The sequence below is a fragment of the Nomascus leucogenys genome, chromosome 25, assembly GCF_006542625.1.
Source record: "Nomascus leucogenys isolate Asia chromosome 25, Asia_NLE_v1, whole genome shotgun sequence".
In the NCBI taxonomy this organism is placed as follows: Eukaryota; Metazoa; Chordata; class Mammalia; order Primates; family Hylobatidae; genus Nomascus; species Nomascus leucogenys.
Window position 1 is genome coordinate 12,694,400 of NC_044405.1, and position 10,742 is coordinate 12,705,141.

The window sequence follows — 10,742 nt, forward strand, 5'->3', positions numbered from 1 at the left end:
AGAACATTCTATTGACTTTTTGCCATCTAAAGCAGGGCATAGTTCTGCTTTTATGAAACCTAAGTTATTAAAATTATAGTTTAATGTGTTATCATTATAATTTTGTATCCATCAAATACAAGGAAAACAATTCAAGAAAAAATAAAATTATTTTATGAAAAGCAGTTACTACTTACTTTATACAAATACAAACGTGTATTATGTTTGTGCAAGCATGTAAGTTTGTTTATAAATTAGCATGCAGATGAATTTCTTCAAAAATGATTTAAAAATTATTAAAATCCATAAACACTGCCTCCATTGAACCATGCAAAATGAGGGGCAGATGCGCATTGCACAAATCTGGGGCCAGACAAGTGGCTTCCATGAGGTACTTTCAGAATTTGGGAAGTTTAATGCAAATAGATTCACTTCCCATGAGCCAGTGCCTCTTACATACTTACATCACTGGTCCAAAGTGGATGGTTGAAAAATTCTTCATCTTTACGTCTAAGAACATGGAGTCCCGTGTCCCAAGGGCAGGGGATAGTAGAAATGCAAATGCAAATATGCATATATAAAATCTCTTATCTTTCTCATTTATACACTTGTCAGGCAGTTACTACCCTTTGGTGAGATTTCTCAGACAGTCCTCCCACAGCTCTGTATCTCTTTCTGCCCATGAGGTTTGGGGTGGGAGTGGAGAAGGAATGAGAAAGTGGAAAACTGATATGAGATTTTAGCAGCATGGCTGGGGTAATGAGTGGATGTGTAATAAAATGTCCCTGTATAAGTGAACAAGCTTCAGGTCATTTCTGCCTGGCTAATGAGAACTCAATAGGATCTGGCCACAATCTCCCCCACCATTGCTGCCTTGAGACAGCACTTGTCCTTTGTGTAAGATAATGCGTGGGCAGCTTTACCACAATAGATGTCGTTCAAAGGAGGGACAGCCAAAAGCTGAATGCTGCCTGCGTTGCAGTCTTGGTTCAGTTTCCTAAACCCTTTACTAGAGGAAAAAAATAGTGTAAATGATTAACTTCTGTGACTAGCATAGAAGCATATTTAACAGATACGTGTTGGATGTGTAGTTCATTCACATACTAATAACTGACAATAGTTCTCGAAGACCTAGAGTTTATTTATCATTATTGCAAGCCCCGTGGAGAATACAAATGAAATAAAGAACAAGCCAGCAAGCCTTGATTATCGCTACAGAGTTTGACTTATACATATTGTGGCCCAGTACATTCATTTCAATCCTGAGTGTGTTTAAAAAAAAAAATCCCATGTAAATCCTACCTTTGCTTTCTTTTTTTTCTTGGAAAAAGAACAAACTACAACTAATAAATAGAGGAATGTCATTTCAAAAGAGTTATAATAAACCATTTCCTAATAAGATACGTGAGTAATTTATTATTTTCTTTATAAGCAAAAATAAGCTTAAATAACTGAATTTTAATTTTAAAATAGTGCCTTATAAACTTTAAAATAACTAGCAATTTTCCTCCATTCCTTTACAATATACTACAAGACGTCTAAGTAATTCACATTCATAGGCAATTCACCACTGAAGAAGTGCTATCATAAAACAATTGAGGAGTATTAGCTATATCTCACCATTAACAATGGGGACAGGCTGATTCTACTTTAATCTACAACGCATACTTATTTTTAAATCTATATATTTGAAATTTTATGTCAAAACTACGTGGATGAACATGTATAGTTTTATACATTATAGGTTGTAGGGTTGACCAAATAATTCACAGCAAGAAAAATTGGTATTATTGAAAATAAGCTATTACTTATAATGTAAAGCAAAAATTGCTGCCATCAATAAATAACCACAATCAATTTAAATTAACACAGAATGCACTGATAGCATGTGATCATTTTAAAATAGAGTAATTCCAACTATTCTTTCTACACACAGCCTGTATGGCAGTCAGAAGTCTGAGAAGATTATGAAAACACTTAGGAACTCTTTGTAATGTATTAAATTTTGTTATGACTACTAGAATTTAGTAACCTTTAAAAGGTGGTCATAGATAGCTTTTAGTTGTGCATACAACCTATACCCTATTGACCTGTTAATCATTTAACAATAAGGATTTAGGACGTTGGGAGGGCTTCTGACCCCACTACTATTCATGCCCTGAAAACCGCCTTATGGAGGTGGTAGGATAATAATTCATGATTCAGTGAGTGTAATTTATATGTTGGTATATGTCAGTCACAATACATTGAATTTTTTGTGACATTTTTCAGAGTAGTAACTATAAAAAAGTGAATTCTAAAGAAAACAGAAGAGTTGAAGGAAAACAAGATGTTTTATAGCTGGTACTGGTGCAGAGCAAAACCCTCTCTGCTCGATGGTTAGCAACTGAAACACAGTTTTGATTGATACTTCTTTGGGCCGTCTTTTTTGTAAATGATAATGACAAACCATAAAATAATTTTTAAAAAGAAAAGAGAGGAAAGGACATTTGGGCTTTCTTTCAGTAGTTAATCATGGGAAAGCTAAGGAAGGAAGCCTTCCTGGGTGGAGGAAATGATGTGGTCAGTTGCCCGCTCTCTCTGGGACACCCCTCTCTCTGGGACTAGCTGAGAACAAGTAGGGACTAACCACTTTTGGCAAAACAACTGTCACAAGACAGAAATGAAACAAAGGTCCCTACTTATAAGGAAACAGAAAGAGATGAGTGACCTAAGGCCTAAACTTCAAAGCAGTATCTTTGGAGTATTTTCCAAGGAAAATCAAGCAAGCTCTAAATAAAATGACTCATTTATTTCCTCCTCCTGTCTTTGGGATTGTCAAACTTCAATATGTTTGAACATCACTTGAAGTTATGCTTACTAAAATGCAAAAATGCTGGTATTTTATTAATTGAGGCAGAATGCTCATACTTGTTCCCCAACTGATGCTATCAAGAGAGAAGGGTCAATGAGCTACACTTTGAGAAACGTTCCTGCCTCTCTCTACCCTCCTTCTTTGGGAGATCACCTCCCTCATACTTCACAGAGAAAATAGAAGCAATCAGAGTAAAGTTGCCTGACCTTCTCACTCTATAAAAATACTCACATTTGCAGCCATCCGTTCTTTCTGATTGTCTAGATAGGGGCAATGTGGACTTTGTTCTGTTCAAGACCAATCTTCTCCTCTCTCCCACCCACTCTTATTTGCAGAGGGTCACTGACATGAATCTATACCCTCTCTTTCTCTCTCTCCCATTTGTTGGTTTTCCATTGGCTTTTAAACATCCATATCCTCCACCTCAACATTTCATCCCTTGATTATCCTCTGTTCCTCCTTCAATCTCCCTCTGTCTCTCTGTTTTCACTTGTACATTTGGAAAACATTTACCTACGCTCATTGCCTCTATTACTTTGCCATTCATCGACTCCTCATCCCCCTTTTCCTGGCTTATGCCAATGTATCCTCTAATACTCCTCTCTCTAACAAGACCACCATGTCAGCACTGCATTGGAAACTTTTTAGATCAAGCTTATTGAATTTCTTAAATTTACCTCTCCCCTTTTCTTGATGTATTGTTTTCCCTTGGCTTTCTTGGCATTTAAACAAACAAACAAACAAAATGATTGTGCTTCTGTCTCTTTCAGAAGAGTCTTTCAGTTTTTTTTCTGAGTCTCTTAGGCCAATTGTCTTCCTGTTACACAATTATTCAACATCGAGGATCCTCTTAAACTTTTTTCACTGCTTGTTTTAAACCCTATTTCTATGTGGTCTCATTAATACAGTTATGTATATGCTAACAAGTCTCAAAGGTACATCCATTAGCTTGACTTGTTTTCTTAGTTCTCAGCCTAAATGGCTGCTTGTCATTCCTTACACACATATCTCACAGATACCTCAAACTTACTCAGTACGAAGTTACACTCATGATCTCTTCCCTGCTTTATAACTGTTAGTATTTGATATTTTGTTTCTTATTATATGACCAGAAGGTACCAGTTGTTCAGGCCAGAATTCTGAGAGTCATCATTTACTTCTCTATTAATATAATCCCCCCCATACAAATAATAAATGCTGTTAACCTACATCATAAATATGTTTTTAATTCACTTATTTGGCTCGTATCTCTACTCACACCCACGATTGCCATCTAGGCCAACTCCATTTATTGACAGGATGAATACAACTATATTTTCATAACTGTCTATCTTATATCAACTATTGTCACCTTTCAACTTATTTTCTCTATCTTTGACCAATGACCTTACAAACATGAAGTTTGTTTGTGTCACTCTCTGGTTTTAAAAAGAAGTCATGAACTCAAGTGTGCCAAGACCCAGGCCAACACATGAGTGAGTTGAGGACTGTTGAACTTGAGATTTTATGGTACCATCTCTAAAGGGGCAAATACTACTTAACTTTGGCTGATTGTTCCCCATGGAAATACATGGTCAGTGTTTCCTGGCCATCTATTTTTTTTTCCCAAGAGAAAAGGTACTTATTTGTTCTTTTCTAACAGTAACCCACATGTAATTATTTGTTTAATATCTGCATTCCCTACTGTGCTCTCAGCACCATGAAAGCTGGGGCCTGAGCTATCTTTTTCACTGCCTGGCACACAGCATGCATTCAGAAAATATTTTTTTCAACAAGTAAATGCGTGAGTCAAATCAAGAGAAGAACAGAGGAGAAAGTGAATCATATGGCCTACAATGGCCAAAATATTGGCTAACATAGCTCAATAATTTTGAAATTTTTTACTTTTTCCAGAGACAGGGTCTTGTTCTGTCCCCCAGGCTGGAGTGCGATGTCACAATCATATCTCACCACAGCCTCGAACTCCAGGGCTCAAGCGATCCACCCACCTAAGTCTCTGAAATACATGGGGCTACAGGAGTGAGACACCGTGCCCAGCTTTTATAGCTGAATCTCAAAAAGTGAATAGGATTTTCTCAGTTACACATTGTGAGAAAGTATATTTCAGGCTGGAAAAGAACATGTGCAAATATATAGTTCTATGAAATCATATGATCTATTAAGGGAACTCTAAGACATTTGGTGCTGATAAGATACGGGCAAGGGATGGGGTAGCTGCAGATTGAAACAGTGAAGCCCCAGAGAGCTCAAGTGGACAGTTAGGCCATATCTCAGTATTTGAACTCCATCTGATGAGTTAGAGAGGGAAGGATTCACCTTTTAGAAAAAATAATTGTATCAACATTATAAAGAATGAATTCTAGGAGAAAGAGGCCAGAAGAAGGAATGCTGGTTAAGAAACTATTACAGTTACTCATGCAGAAAGCGATAAAGGAATTAGTTGAAGAAACAGCATGGAGTTGGTGGAGGTGGATTTGAGAGACAATTAGGAGTAGAAGCCAACAGCTCTACAAGCTGCCCCCTTAGCACAACAGCCACACTAGTTATTTGCTATTCTTAAATAAACATTGCATTTTGTTGCCTCTGTGTGTCTTCTCAAGCTACTCTCTACACCTGAACTGGATTTGTGTTACCTAAGAAGGGTAATAAATATAACTTTATTTGTTCTTTAAAGTTTTAGTTCTCAAAGTGTGGTTTCAGAACCATCAGCAATGACCTCACCTGAGAGCTTATTACAGATGCAGAATCTCAGGTCCCATGCAGACCCTAGTGAATCAGAAACTGCATATTGACAAAATCCTCAGGAGATTCATACCTACACTAGCCCACACTAGAGTTTCACAAGCCCTGTTTAAATCTCAGCTTAAACCTCACTTCATCCAAGAAACCCTTTTTGGTTTTCCTGATCTTTCTGATCCATTAAAATAAATAAAGCTGACTAGTATTATGTTTAACAGTTTCTAGGTATCAGTTTCACTTATATCATGGTTATTTATACATGTGCCATTTGCCTTTTGCTCCTTCCTAAATTATTAGCTCTAGAAGGCAGGATCAGATCCCAATCCCATTGGTATTACCCATAGCTCCTAGTCAAGACTTGACTTCTGATAGGCTTTCCCCAGGAGATAGTGATGGCGACTTATCTTGCTTCACTTGGCAGGCAAGTTGAGTCTCCAAGTCTTGTGATAATGCACCATGCTGATTTCCTGACTTTCTTTGTCCATCCCTTGATAATGATCTCTTGGCTTTAGTAAAGCACTGTCCATGTTTAATTAGTTAAATTCCTCTATTTATAATTGGAAGTGTTAGAGATGCAAAATTTATTCATTTAAAAAACACAAAGGATCTAGATAATCTTATAAGGGACTTCTTAGCAGTAGTCTTCAAAATGTAATATTTTGCTGAATTTTGGTAATATTGGCTTGAAAGAAATCTCTTTCAGAGCTCACCATACTGACAGCATGACTGAAAGGAATGAATACACTTTTCTACCATGAAAGCATTGAATTTCCTGTGGCCAATGTGATCTAACCAGCACCCTTCTGAATTATTTTCAATTTGTTTTACGTTTAAAATTTTAGGAGAAAATATAATGTTGTAGACTAGGCAAAATTTAACATATAATCCTGTGAAAGTTTTCCATTTTTGGATGGCATATTGAGTTAAGGTTCTTTAAAAAGTGAGTCCCTCAAAACACCATTCTCTCTTAAGCAGCAGCATGTACTTTGAATGGTTTGGAACTAAGTGTTTTAGATTAAAAAAAAAAAGTCTTTCTAAAATAACATGCAGCTAACAGCTGGAAAAAGGGTAGTGAAGCGGTAAACTGTCCATTATGTTTAAAGAACAACTTGGCTAAAATCCTTCCTTCTCATTAAAATCACTGAGTGTGCCTTCAGAATTTATGTAACTGTACTTAGGGTTTCTGTTAAACCCATTTATTATTATTTTTTTCATTTCTAATCTAGACTAAATAATTAATCCATGTCAATTTAGAATTCCTTACTATTTTTTAAAAGTGTATGTTAGCCTATTTTTAGTTTCCATGAGAATTAGTAATAATGAATTTTCAGAAAGTAAAAATAATGAGGCTTTCTGGAATAAACCACTGGATATTTTACAAGTTAGCAAGGTGTGCTTTCAGTTTAAAATTATTCCACTGTGTTTCTTGTGAAGTTTCTGAAAAATCAGAATTTTAAGTGACATTCAGGGTTGAGGAAAGAGGTGAGGAAAAAAGGAAGCAGCACCCATTTTTATGGATTTGAGTAATTCATCGAGTGATTCAGATGTAGTAGTTCTATTACCATTTTCTCTGACATGGTCCAAAAGCAAAGGTCAAGGTCGCTACACTTGTGTCCTTCACCCAATGCCACAGTCAGTTTAGAAAACTGTGCTTTAACTTACAATGATAACATCAGAGTGGGCTTTAAATTCAGATCCACCTATATAGGTTTAAGACTCATTAGATTTATCCTTGTCTGGCCGGGCACTGTGGCTCATGCCTGTAATCCCAGCACTTCAGGAGGCCAAGGCGGGTGGATCACTTGAGGTCCGGAGTTCGAGAGCAACCTGACCAACATGGTGAAAATCTGTCTCTACTAAAAATACAAAAATATTAGCTGGGCATGATGGCACAGATCTGTAATCCCAGCTACTTGGGGGGCTGAGGCAGGAGAATTGCTTAAACTCAAGAGGCGAAGGTTGTGATAAGCCGAGATTGCACCATTGCACTCCAGCCTGGGTAACAAGAGCAAATCTCCTTCTCAAAAAAAAAAAAAAAAAAAAAAAAAAAAAAAAAAATAAAATAAAACATCGTTTCTCAATCTTCTGTCTCCTTTATAGTTGCTCTTTGAAGATAATGGATATTTGTTCTATGCCTTCTATTTTCTATATATCTTCTTGCCCCATTCCACTCTCTGCCTCCTTAGTTTTCTTTTTCTTTTTTCTTTTTTTTTTTTTTTTGCAGTGGCTTAATCTTGGCTCACTGCAGTCTCTGCCTTCAGGGCTCAAGCGAGTCTCCTGCCTCAGCCTCCTGAGTACCTGGGATTACAGGCCCCTGCCACCATGCCCGGCTAATTTTTGTAGTTTTAGTAGAGATGGGGTTTCACCATGTTGTCCAGGCTGGTCTCGAACTCCTGACCTCAGGCGATCCACCTACCTTGGCCTCCTAAAATGCTGGGATTACAGGCATGGGCCACCACACCCAGCCCTTTGTTTACTTTTGTCCATTTGTTTTATGTTTAAAATTTTATGAGAAAACAGCACTGTAGAATAGACACTTTTTTTTTTTTGTCTTTTTCTTGCTTCAGGTTTTCTGAATTTCTGGCAACTGGAACTTAGGAAACTATCAGCCATTATTTATTTGAATATTGCTTCTGCCACATTTTCTGTCTCTTCTAACCATGACACTCCAATTATATGTATGTTGAAAGTTTCATGCATATTCTCACTTTTTTTTTTTATGATCTGTGCTGTTTCATTTATTCCTCTTTTTTTGGCATATGTTTCTGTTTAGGAATTTTTGTCCTAACATGTCATTTAGTTCAAAACTAATGTATACAGTCTTATGTTAAAGCCATCATTGTATCAATTTTAGATATTCTATTTTTAGTTTTAGAATGCCCATTTGAATCTTTTTTATTAAATCCAAATTTTGGTCAAAATTATCCATCCTTTCATCTATTCTTTCCATTCTTTTTTTAATTTTCTAGCTTGTATTATTTCTACAGTTATCAGCTGTGTTAATTTCACAGTCACTAAGTAAAGTCCACATTTTGTTATTCCAATAACTGGCTCTTCTATTTCCATTGTCTGTACTATTTTTGATCATGTTTCCATTTATCATATTGACTTATAATTTTAATATAATACACAATATGGTGTATAGAAATCATGCAGGGATGATGTTATCTTCTTCCACAAAAGGTTGACCCTGAATTCAAGCAGGCAGCTTAAGGGGGAGCAAGTCTCCCTAATCCAATTAAGGACTGAGCTGAGTCCAGAAATTTTTTGCAGTTTGGTGAAGCTCACTCAATTACTCTTTCAATTTGATCTAAAGAGTTTGATCTCCAAGAACCACAACTGACATCCTGAAATGTTTATTAAAATTCTATTTTTATGATCAGATCTGAACACCAATTTTAGCTTCTTAGTACTTTAAGATTACTAAATATTCATTCTGTGCTTTCGTGGCTTTTGACTTAGCTGCTTAATTTCTTATTTCGTAGAGCTTAACAATTTGGCAAATGTCTCAGAATGACAGGCCTTCAACCCATTTCTCTCTCTTTTTTTTTTCTATATCGTCTAGGCACATCAATTTCTGACTATCTTGGTGGTTCTAAACTCTAAAGTTCTGGTTTCTTAAGCTTATCTCTTGCTTGATTTCTTTATAATTCTCATTCCGGAGGAGAGTGGAGCAACTACCACAAAAGCCCTTAAGAAAGAAACAGATTACAGATGTACTCAAATCAAATTGGCTTACTTGCTTATATTTTTGTTTTTCATGGATGTTGGCCCCTTAAGTCCTAGTTGCCTCATCAATTCTCTAGAGCATTTACATATGAATATGTGTATAATTTATAAAGAATTGTGGTACTTTTATATGCTGTAAGCTACCCCATCCTGGTCAAAACCGTGGGGGTATAAATAGATATGAAAATATATAGGTGATTCCATGCATTGTTTTTAAATAAGCACAGATGTAATAAGGTAGAGAATTAAGAAAATAAATACAAATATATTACTGTATACTTAGTTGAAGATGATACAATATTTATTTTTCTATGTTAGGAAAAGTGAAAGAAAGAGAATGGAAGTTCATTTGACTTTTGTTAAGCACAAATATTATGCAAGATTGACACAGTGAAATAAAATTTGAACCTTAATGTATTCCTTCCTAGGATATATTACTAGAAGATTTATGATAGGATGACTCAACATTTCTACACACCTTCTTCAAAGGCATTACTGTTTATCAACAATTTTTGGCTTGGAATAATTACTACTAAATTCCAAAAATCTAATAGTAGGTAAAATTTGACACTAAACTTAGAGTTTATAGTAGAATGTGCTCTAATAAAAATATTATTCTTAACAAATAGTTTTATTTCTGTAAATGTAGATGTTTTTTCAATAATGAAAAGTAGTATATTATAAAATGAACTAAAATAACACAAACAAGTAATCAAATGCATGAAATTGAAATGATTCAGATCTTTACAATGGATAAAGTGCTCAGTGTTTCATTTGGAAATTCTGGGGTCAGGTTTAATAGTACTGCACAGGGAAAAAAAGAGCTCAAGCCTTATTTATTTTAAGGACTTCTGAAATTGACTTTGAAAAACATTTACATTGAAACTCACACGAAAAGGAGTATGTAGTAGTTTAATTACACTATTGCATGGCTTTAGAAATTATATAGTAATTTTCCATTTTAAACAGCTTTAAAGAACAAATTCGCTAAGCTACAAAATACTGGACTCACATTAGTTAACAAAGGACATGTATGTTTATGGAATACTAAATTAATATAAAAAAAGAAAGAATTGACCTTACCTTTGTAAATTAAATTAGGAAAAATTAAAGTTTGAGTTATATACACTTTTGATACGCTGTAGCCATTTCAGATGTATAAGTTATTACTTGTTAATTTATTTTTTCAGTTGTTTCATTAATCACTTTTACACAAACTATAGGCATTAAATTGTTAAAATTACTTTTTAAAGAATTTTAGACTAAGTTATCAGAGTTTCAAACTACTTAGCTACATTTTGATGTATTTATTGATATCTAGCTTAACTTTTGTTGTTGTTTTGATTTTAATATATTAAATGAAGCAACTTGCTTTTCCATGTTTTGCTTTGAGTTTATAGGGCTCATAGCTATGATGTGAGTAATTCAACAATTTTGGTCC